This window comes from Portunus trituberculatus, chromosome 40, assembly GCF_017591435.1.
Source record: "Portunus trituberculatus isolate SZX2019 chromosome 40, ASM1759143v1, whole genome shotgun sequence".
In the NCBI taxonomy this organism is placed as follows: domain Eukaryota; kingdom Metazoa; phylum Arthropoda; class Malacostraca; order Decapoda; family Portunidae; genus Portunus; species Portunus trituberculatus.
In genome coordinates, this window is record NC_059294.1 from 27,246,733 (window position 1) to 27,257,811 (window position 11,079).

At 48.6% G+C, this 11,079-nt stretch overlaps 1 protein-coding gene across 7 annotated transcripts in view; it reads left to right on the top strand.

The window, feature by feature from the left end:
- Window positions 1-940: 940 nt before the first annotated feature.
- Window positions 941-11,079, top strand: part of LOC123516136 (ecdysone receptor-like) — a 454,056-nt gene continuing 443,917 nt past the window's right edge. For all 7 annotated transcript variants that reach the window (XM_045275249.1, XM_045275250.1, XM_045275252.1 and 4 more), the window contains exon 1: window positions 941-1,453. The gene's annotated coding sequence lies outside the window, so the exon portion shown is untranslated. The remainder of the gene's footprint in view (window positions 1,454-11,079) is intronic.

Here is an 11,079-nt window from a genome sequence, read left to right on the forward strand (position 1 = left end):
GAGAGAGAGAGAGAGAGAGAGGATAGGGTGGGAGTGATTGCGGAGATGGAATGATCAATTAGATTCCAAAAGAGGTGGTTGATGTTGGTTGATGTGGTGGCGGTAGTGGTGTTGATGGTGTGGAATGTGGATGATGCCGATGGTGGTGATGGTGGTGATGGTGGTGATGGTGTTTATGGTTGTGGTGGTGGTGGGCGGTGTCGATCTGATACGCTAAGAAGTATTACTATTATTCAACACTACCTGTGATTCTGAAGACGCTCCTGACCTCCCTCACCTCGCCTCGCCGTCGTCACCACCACCACCACCACCGCTGCCGCATAGTGTCACCATCGCTGCCGCACCACCCGCGCCACCCATTACACCTTTATAGTACCTTGAAGTGAGTAGGGAGAGTTGAGGATGACGCCCGTCTTACATAACTCGTGGATTCTGGGTCACCGCTGAAGTTAAATGAGGCGCTTTACTTTCAGTTTTGCCGCGCGGGCTAGAGGCAGTTGCCGGTGGGTGTGGGGAACCTGTTTTTCCCTCTTTTTCCTGATTTTCTTTTCCAGAAGGTGGTCATGGGTGTTGACTGAGTCAGGTCTAGGGCGTCTGAAGGCTCAGCATCACACATCCTCGTCTAGTGCACGGCAGCTGCGAGTGCGTAACACAGTTGTGTGTATACATGTGTTGTGAATATTTGTCGCTGTGTCATTCTAAAAGCCACGTCTAGTAGCTCCTAATGATAAACCTACAGTCCAGTCACAATAATTCTGCTTCACATCTCTCTTTCACATTTTCTTTTCTTCGCAGCAAGCATACGGTAGCGGTAAAACAGACTACGTCTGCTCCATCGTAAAGTATTGAGGAGATAAATGTAAAGTTTGGCGCGAGTGAGTCGCGACCGCCGACAACTCCATCGAGACTGGGTTACTGGGAGAGAAAGCTCGGGTGCGAGACTCAGTGTACGATATACAGCGGTGCAGGAGATACTCGTGTATCCCCGGCCCAGCGCCCCGTGTTGTATTGGCGCTTCCTCTTCACACTGTCCTGTAATATTTCATGGAGGAGAACTTAATTTCTGGTGTGTAGAAACGAGTTATCTATGTGTTGTTCGCTAATCTGCCCAGGATCGTTGGAAATTAGTGAGATTTGAGTCAGTTTTACCTTAGTGTTGGCTGGCTCGCGACTGGACCACCCCGTCCGAATACTTCCGTCGCGATCCTTGGCATCGATTTCGGATTGGGCTTTCGTTGTCCAGTCGTCAGTTATACGGTGAAACGCAGTGTTTTGTTGGTGTAGAAGGAACACAGTGACGTATTTCAAGGCGAAAACTGGACCCTAGGCTAGTGTGACCAGGGATTTAACGAGAGAACGTACTTTAGTCAGTGTTCGATTCCTCTCCCCGCCTGACTCGGCCCGAACGGGGACTGGCACCGGCGTCGGCTCCGCCTTCTACCACCGACGACAGGTGAGATCAACTGTTCAGTTTTGTGAGTGGAGCTGTGCCGGCCGCCTGGCACAGTGACACAACTCATGTGTGAAGGAGAGTCTATGTCCGTGCAGAAGGTCGTGTTGTGCGTTGTTGCCAAGTACATGCATGGCCTCTAGGGTCGGGGACCTCACTCACCAACTAGATGGCTGCTGCTGCTGCTGCTGCTGCTGCTGCTGCCGCTGCTGCTGCTGCTGCTGCTGCTGCCGCCGCCGCCGCCGCCGCCGCCGCCGCCGCCGCCGCCGCACGACCACCACCACCGCCACCACCACCACCACTGCCACCGTCGCCAAGAGCATTACTCGCGGTGGCACTAGTGTTTCTTTACAACTTATAATTCTTGTCTCGCCTTCCTCATGTCGCAGTGGAACCATCTTTGTTAAAGTTGTGTGCGGACCTTCTGACCAATGATTATCAACTCTCTTGGCTCTTAGCGCCAGCTGGGCTTAGGACAAATCCTGTTAATGGATAGAGGGAGGGTGGCGCGGGTGGTGTTCGGCTGGAGGTCGGAGGTGGCCGAAAGAACCAGTCACGTGACGCTGGAGCCTGGACGTTCCCCATCAGCAAACCTCAGGAATAACTGCAGGCCCTGAACCCTTGTCGGCCACACGCAGCCTTGAGGTGCTGTGTACCGGTTCACGCCGCACGCACACCTTTACTGCGGACGGCGGTTCATGGGGTGCAGAAGGGATTAACACAGTATAGCGGCGCATCCCAGCGCACACACACACACACACACACACACACACACACACACACACACACACACACACACACACACACCATTATCATCATCATCATCATCCACATCATTATAGTCACCGTGGGGTAGATCAGCACAAATACCGGATGGTGTGGAAGGCAAGATGGTGGGTGAGCAGCGGCTGTCAGGTGGTCGTGATGGGAGGCGGCGTGCTTGGCTCACCGTAACCTGCCGTGTTGAGGCAAGGCGGTGGCCTGGACGCAGCAATAAGTAGGTTTGCAGACCATCACGCTGCGACCTTCGTGGTTGCGTGGGTGCCGCGGTGAGATCTGAGGAGCTTGTCATTTATAGGGAAGGCGTCTCTCTCACATCACGGTGACCATCACGCCTAGCAATAGGGAGGAGGGCTTCCTACTCTGGTATGCTGCTGCCGCCGCAGTACTTGGCAACGCTCCTTAGTCCTTCAGTGTCAAGCCCAGCTATTCCTTATGATGGTTCTGATGTATTTCTGGAATTATTATTTCTTATTATCATTATTATTATTATTAATTTTATTGTTAATATTATTATTATTATTATTATTATTATTATTATTATTATTTACATTATCATTATTATTATCATCAGCTGTATCATTAGGAGTAAAATTATTATTGGTATTATCGATAATATTAGCAGTGGTGTAATTACAGATTAACATCATTGTATTAGAAACAGCAGTAGAAGTGAAAGTATCTTGGTGGAGTGTTTTGTCATGAAGGTATGGGCGCCGTAGAGTAGAGGAAGGGTGAAAGTATTGTGAGGCGCGTGTTGAGATGTGCCGCTGCTGGTTGAGTGGCTGAGTGGTGATGGCTTGTAGCATGTGAACCTTGATATTCGGTGTCCTCGGGAAACCGGCCTCTTTCCTGGCCAACTCCTGGCGACTTGGTGTCTGGCGTGCGAGGGGCGAGGCGGGCCGGGGGGACCAGGATGGAGCACCACCCTTTGCTGTCAGCATTCCTTTTTTATTGTTTTTATTATCATTTGGGCCTAAATTTACATCCTATACCTGTAAATAGCCGTCCAGGTGCAAGTGTTTACTGGTGATGCCCGTCATCGCGTCCCTCGCTGCAATACTTCAGCTCCGGGGCGTTGATTGGTAGAGAACTTTTTTAAGAGCCAGTGTTACTAATGATGCAAGTGAGACTTTCAAAGGGTGTTACGCTAAAGAAAGAACAAAATTCAAACAAAAAGATCTGATGTGCGTGCCAACTTGCGTCGACTCTCGCGCAAGACGCCACCCTGCGCAGGCCTTGACATGCGCACTGACGCTCGGCTGACGCTGCGCATGTAGGTGATGATTATAATGCTGCCTCTCTGATTGCGTTAAAGTGACTTCACTCGCTAACGTCTGCGCTCGCGGCCCGCACGAATGAGCGATTGGTACTACCAGCACTACTATCACGATCGCCACTACCTGGAGGCTCGTGGTGGTACGTCAGTGTTTGTTGCACCGTGTACCGTGTTTCCTGCCCGGCAGCGGGGCCAGGGCAGTGGGACCTGGAGGCTGGACTTCAAATCACATTGTGGTGTTGCTGTTGTTGTTGATGTTGTTGTTGTTGTTACTGTTGTTGTATTTGTTTATCCGTTATTTTTCAGGAACTGTTACCGAGGAGATGGTGATCAGTTTGTTATATAAATGTTCCCGGCAGCCAGTCTCTCCTCCACCCTGTCGCTTGCAGGGACCGAGTTTGTCGAGGTGTCGGATTCGATTCTCCCTCCCTCCCTGTGGACTTGGTGTGGTTGCCGTAAGGTCGAGTTTCGGGGAGTGGAGGTCAGGCCCGCCCGCCTTATTGATCAGTCCCCGGTGCGTCTTATTGACGCCGCCGCCGCGAACGAAACCTTTTTCTTCAAATTTAATTAGTTTTTATTTTGTTTCCAGTTAGGTCAATTTGACTGTAATTTGCCTGAGATATTTGAGAGTTACTTGAGATATATCAGAACGAGAACAAAACAGATGATGACGTCCGTTTTTGCCATAACAGTCAAGGGGTTTTCACTTGTTGACCTCAGGTTTTGTCGAGTTGAGGTGTAGCCCAGTTGGGGCGAGGGGCGGGGTCTCACCTGACCTGACCAATTCTTGAGCGCCCTGACCGGCAAGCGAACCAAACTGGCTGGCAGTTGGCTGGCAGATTTACCAATGACAGATGGATGTCACCTGGAAGAGCGCTGATTGGCTTAGAGATGACGTAGGTGTAGGATGGGTTGCACCGCGTCTTGACCCATGACTGGCTCTCTCTTGGACATCCTCGCGGCGGGGGCTGTGGCTCACTCTGTCTCTCATCACAGCGTGGCTGCAACGAACTCACGCTGAAGAAGAGCCCCGCCGAAGTCACCCTCACCCATTTAACCCAATTCATCCGATTACAATGATTTCGTAATTCATGAATCCTTATATGGAAAAAAAAGATAAAAAAAATGAAATAGGAATAATCGTAAAATGGCGTATTGGACACGATCATCATTCCACTACACTGGAAACTGCAGCAGATTTAGGTTAACTCCTTTTTTGCTTCTTTATCCCCAATCACCTTTGAGCGGTGCACATTTAGCTAAGTTTGCTTTGTCACACATGTCATGCAGTGTGGTGTGGTGTTTTAGTCTCGGGATTAGGGACAGCGGCCTCCTCTCCCCAACCATTCAGCACCCGGCCTTCCTCCTCACGCAGTTGTAAAATAAAAGAGAAAAGACTAAAAATTATAAAAAGAAAATTAAGCGAAAATTTGGAGGGCGTTGAATAGACTTCGTTTGTATTAAGCTTGGTCAGCGTAAGTAACTCGAGTGGTGCATGAGGCGGGTTAGGTTAATTCCTTCGCGCACGCCACCAGGCAAGACGAACACGCATTAGCGGCCTCAGAGTCTTGGTATAATCCTCTTCATAAATAGATGATGTACGAATAAATAATCTCCCCTGAATGAGGCCACAGACTTCAATAACACCAACCTAAGCACACGTGTTGCCGAGTCACTTTATCTGACCAGCGAGGGAGGACACGGAGGCTTACGAGGACCGTCGGAGGAGGAAAGCTAAAGACCCAGTGTTATTTACACGTTTCCATTAGAGGCCGTGAGGAGTGCTTGTGGCACGACCGTATTCTATTCTTTCCGGCATCCATCCGCAGTCCGCGTATAGAGTGTCACTTTAGCAGCATTTTCTTGCATGTCAGTTAAAACATGAGTCAAGCATTCAGGATATGTTTCATACATTTAGCGAGATTATATTTCAATAGGTTTTAGAGAAACGTTGCTTTTTAATCTACACATCCACTTTATGGAAACACCACTGAATTTCTCTACATGTCTGCTTTACGCTTGGTCCGGAGGATGGAGTGGGACGTGGGTAGCATAGCATAGCATAACATAACATAACATAAGAAAATGGCCTCCGCTCTCGTGTACTTTCAATTTAATTAGTCCTGTCTTGGCGCCGCTGCTTCATTGTTTCCATTTGTCACGGCTCGCCCGCTGATCGTTCCGCTGGCACTATTACCACCACCACCGCCGCTGCCATCACCACAGCCGTTACCTCAAGTTTGAAACTCACAGCGCCTCTGCATTAAGAAATAGCGGAATTCTAACGTGTACTTCGAATAACACCGCTATCACAGTCGTTACTATCGCCGCCGCCGCTGACTCAGCTACTGCTACTGTTGCATGACCAATGCCTTGATAAAATAACCTGCATTGCTGCTACTACTACTACCATAACTACTACTACTACTACTACTACTACTACTACTACTACTACTACTACTACTACTTCTACTTCTACTTCTACTTCTACTACTACTACCACCACCATCATTACTACTACTACTACTACCATAACTACTACTACTACTACTACCACTACTACTACTATTACTACTACTACTACTACTACTACTACTACTACTACTACTACTACTACTACTACTACTACTACACTACTATTGAACATCTAGATTCTATTTACCACCATTGACTTCCGTATACAATCATACTGCCATACTATCATCACCTCAACAATCATCACCACCACCACCTCCACCACCAAAACTATCGTCACTCAGTAGAGCAGAAAAGTGGCCCAGCATCACCAGGGACGCCACCACCGCAGCGCAGATCAGCTCCACCACTACCGCAGCTAACGAGGCTGAACAGCGCTACCGCCGCCGTTAGCTCGGGAATAACGCTACCGCTCTACCTCCGCCTCTCTTTGGTACCGCTACTTCTCCAATACCTAACGTCCATCTCTGCTATGGACTGTCAGAAAATTCGCCGCCTCTCAGTAAAAGAATATCCCTAAACTAGTTCTGCTATCACTTTGACTTACTTTACGCAATTATGGAAGGTTTCACGGTTACAGTAAGTGGGTTTTAGTTTTAGTTGAGAAATATCGGAGAGTTAATTCGTCATCCCTCAGTGAAAGGGACTGCAACACTGAATCTACAGTAGTTCTTTATAATCTTGTCACCAGCTTCTTAACGCGATGACATTGATAAGGCTAGGAAGTCATTAATAGGTCCCAGATTTAGTTTTAGAAATCTCCTCTATATTTTACGGTGATAGATCTTTTACTGCTACTGCTACTGCTACTGCTGCTGCTGCTGCTACTACAGTCCACTAGCACCTTCCATAGCTCATCCTTCTGGTGTCACCGAGTTAGTCTTCTTCAGGGTCGCTTTTTTGTCTGTCTCTTTCTCCAGCAAGTTATCTCCGCTGACTGACGGTTCATGTACATTTATGGCCATGTCTTGCTCATTATCATTGCCATTACTGTTATTACTATTATTATTACTATTGTTATCATTATGGTTGTCCTTATGAGTATTTGTATCATTATTTTGAATAGACAGTCAGCGGAGTCGTGTTCGTGTTGGCGGCGGTTGCACTTCGGTCTCAGTGTTCATGACTCAAGCGTCAAATATTCGTGTTAAAATTAGATGAACTGGGACCCTCGCCTCGTCTGGCCCCAGCCACTGCTGCCTGCCATACCTCGCCCGCGTTCACTACTTAACGATAAACTAGCCGCTGCAGAGGAAGGTTTCTTTTGAAGTCCCAGCGGTTATTTCAGTTTGTCACTCAATTTTCCCTCATTTTAGTTCAGTGGCCCGTCATTCCCTCAGCGATTGTCAGGCGGCGGAGCAAATGGCACGGTGTGACTTAACCTCGCATCTGGTTGGCTGCATGGCTACGTCCACTTCCCACTCCCACTCCCTGCTTCGGCCTTGTGTGTGTGTGTGTGTGTGTGTGTGTGTGCGCGGTTCATGTCCGTTTCAGGGCCACCATCTCTTCTGCACCTGACGGAAGAATTTTTAGTTTTTAGTTTGGTTTTTGCCTCGTCGTGTGGACGGGCGTGTGTTGGGCGGCGGCCAGACCTAATGGTTGAACAGCCTCACCTCATTCTCGCTGTCATTGCGTGGCCGCTGATTATAATAATTATTCTTATCTGGTTAAATATCACCCCCACTGCATTGTTTTTATTCATGTGCCAGCCAGCGTGAAGGTGGAGCACGACCATGGTGGGGAGTGTAGAGGAAAACAGCGGGGAAAAAAGGCACTACATTGTCCACTATTCTAAAGGCAAGTTTAGAGGAAAATCACTCGTGCGTAACACTGCTGATATTGGTTTTGGCTGGCGAGCGTCACGCAGGACCAGCAACTCAGGTGTCGCTGAGGAACGGCTCGTGTTGCTTTATTGTATCGTGGCGTGAACCTCTAATGAAGCCAACTGGCGCTAACCTTATCAAGAGCCCACGGCCAGAGCTGTCTAGACACCCGTTATGACTTGTGGGCATTAAGAGAGAGAGAGAGAGAGAGAGAGAGAGAGAGAGAGTCAGTCTTCTTAGTGCCTCCTTTCCTGATGTCAGCGCGTCGCCCTCGCCACACCTGCTAAGTGGCGGGGACGGGACGAGGCCAAGTCCGCGTTAGGACCTGACTACCTGTCTGGCCTTCACAGGTAACTGCCTCACAGGCGCGCTCACTGAGGGAATTAGTCCTCTTAAGGTGTCACACACACACACACACACACACACACACACACACACACACACACACATCGCGTAGTGTAGTGGTTAGCACGCTCGACTCACAATCGAGAGGGTCCGGGTTCGAGTCCCGGAAAGCGGCGAGACAAATGGTCAAGCCTCTTAATGTGTAGCCTCTGTTCACCTAGCAGTAAATAGGTACGGGATGCAACTCGAGGGGTTGTGGCCTCGCTATCCCGGTATGTGGAGTGTGGTGTGATCTCAGTCCTACCCGAAGATCGGTCTATGAGCTCTGAGCTCGCTCCGTAATGGGGAAGACTGGCTGGGCAGATGACCGTGGTGGTGAATTACACACAAGTGAGGACATCGCGGGAAAGTAACTCCGCGGCGGTGAGTCAGATGTGGTAAAAAAAAAAAAAAAAAAAGAAGAAAGCGCCAAACTGATTAAGATTCTCGTCGCGTCTGTGTCTGATCAGAGGTGGATGCTGAGGGAAGGAGAGAAGGCCACGCGCGCCGCTGAACAGGAGGAGGAGGTGGAGGAGAGGAAGAATGATGATAGTTAGGAGGAGGAAAAGAGGAAAAGAAGAGATGTGGAGATAAAACAACGCAGCCAGGAGTGTTGGCGGTAATTAGGAGAGGAGGCGGAGTGAAGTAATGGATAAAGAAAGGAACGAGAGAGAGAAAGAAAAGATAATGTTATTTCATCATTTTTCTGGTGTAATAATTGCCTTGTAGTCTGTATTTAGACTCGTAACCAAGAACAGTAAAATTAGCAATAGTAGTGGTCGTCGTCGTCGTCGTCGTCGTCGTCGTCGTCGTCGTCCTCGTCGTCGTAGTAGTAGTAGTAGTAGTATAGCAGCAGCAGACCTAGCAGATGCATTGAGTCCCACCACCATCACAACAGCACCGTGCCTCGTGTTTACCTTGCCTGAGCCGCCTCCGAGCGAACCCTTCAATCAGGGATACTTGCCTTAAAAAGCGAGGCGTCGTCAGGGTTGGGGGAAAGTCTTGTTATTTTCCTAATCGCTTTATCACGGTTAATTGGTTCGCCCTAACGAGGGATAATGTGGCCGTACCCTTGATGGTCCTGATGCGCCGACACCAGACACACACACACACTCTTGATAGTCGTCTATATTTTTCTATGGTAACTAACTGACTCTCCCAATCAGTCATAACCACCGGAAGACACAATACAGACAAGGAACCACTGTATCTACCTAGTCTTGCTTATTCTCCATCTTCACAGTGTAAGGCGATCGCAGACTCAAGACATTTCCCCTTACTATTATTTCGGTGCTTGTTTATAATTACTATTGTCATTATTACAGTGTATGGTCAAGAGGTTTACTTTCTCTTGTACTTAGTGTATATCGGGTTATGGGTTCGTGCGTGGTGTATAGATGTTTCTTGGTTGCGTAACATGTACCGTGCTCGTGGAATTGCTATAAAGAGTCAAGATCCTAATTCTTACCCGGTGGTGTTTGTTTTGGGGTCTCCAGTGCTAACTAAACATATTTCACCTTGTTCCTGTTCAGACAAGATCGTTTTAATGTCCCCGTTTTAATATTCCTGCTTCAGAGTTGGCTGCCTTACAACACACACACACACACACACACACACACACACACACACACACACACACACACACACACACACACACACACACACACACGAAGGGCCAGATGGAAACGTTGTAGGTATTGGACGAATTCTTTAGGCAAGTTTTAGGAAGACTGAAAGCCCAGGGAAGGCCAGCAGTGTAGTATTTCTATTGGAAGTTAGCGCAGAGAAGTGTGATGAGAGAGCCTTGGAAGAATCTCAATGAAGGTCTGCTGGTGTTTGTTATCCTCAGTGCTCCTGGTGAGAGTGGCCTTGGTGCAGGAGAGTGTGAGTGGTGGGTAGCGTGAGGATAGCGTGACAGCACCATGTTCCGCCTGCCCGACGATAAATCACTGAACAGAATCTAATCAGCAATAGTAGAAGATAGTTTTAGGAGAGGAAGAAGTAAAGGCAATAGTAAGGGTAACGAGTGGTACTAAAGAACTTCGAATAGAGAAAATATTTGAGTTTGGTTTCACTACACAAACTACTGTGTAAGGAAAAGAATGTATAATGCTACTTACTGGTATGTCAATATGCAGTATAACGTGGACGCAGGGCGGGGCGGGGCGGAGGTGAGGTTGGCACAGTAGCTATCCCCGCTTCAGGCAGTGTGGCAGTGTGGCAGGTCGCGACAGGCTTGAGGCAGATATGAAAGGTCCCTCGTCGGAAGAGTCGGTCACCTGGCTGGTCTGGCCCTCTGATCAGCTGCCAACACCCCATTAAACCTTTCCCACTCTCTCCTTCCCTCCACCTCATGCGTCAAGAACAGGAATCTCTCTCCTTGCCTCCTCCTTCCTCCTCCTCCATCCGTCCTTATCCCTGTCCTCTCCTCCCCAGTCTCACTTGCGCCTTGCCTTATCCACTGGTCTCCATCTCATTAGTGGCTGTCTTAGTGAGGGCTGCTTAATGTTGGTGACCTCGCTGATTCGCGCAGTCAGAGACTAGAAAACATGGGAAGTTGCAAGAAATTTATAAGCCTATACACGTGGCAGGTTGTGTAATGTTTCGATGGAGTGCGCGTGTGGTCTTGATGGTCAGTGCATATCGCGTTGTTGTTTCCCTGGTTTGTGATCGTCGAATTGCTTGTCATTTCTAGGTTTTAAGTTCACGAGTGTCATTTGGTCGTGTTACCTTCGCTTGCATACTTTTCCAGCTGTCATTGCGGAAAGAGTGTCTGTGTGTGTGTGTGTGTGTGTGTGTGTGTGTGTGTGTGTGTGTGTGTGTGTTTGTGTTTGTGTGTGTGTGTTGCCATGTGCCATTGCTTCTGTCTGGGAGATGAAAAAGTGTGT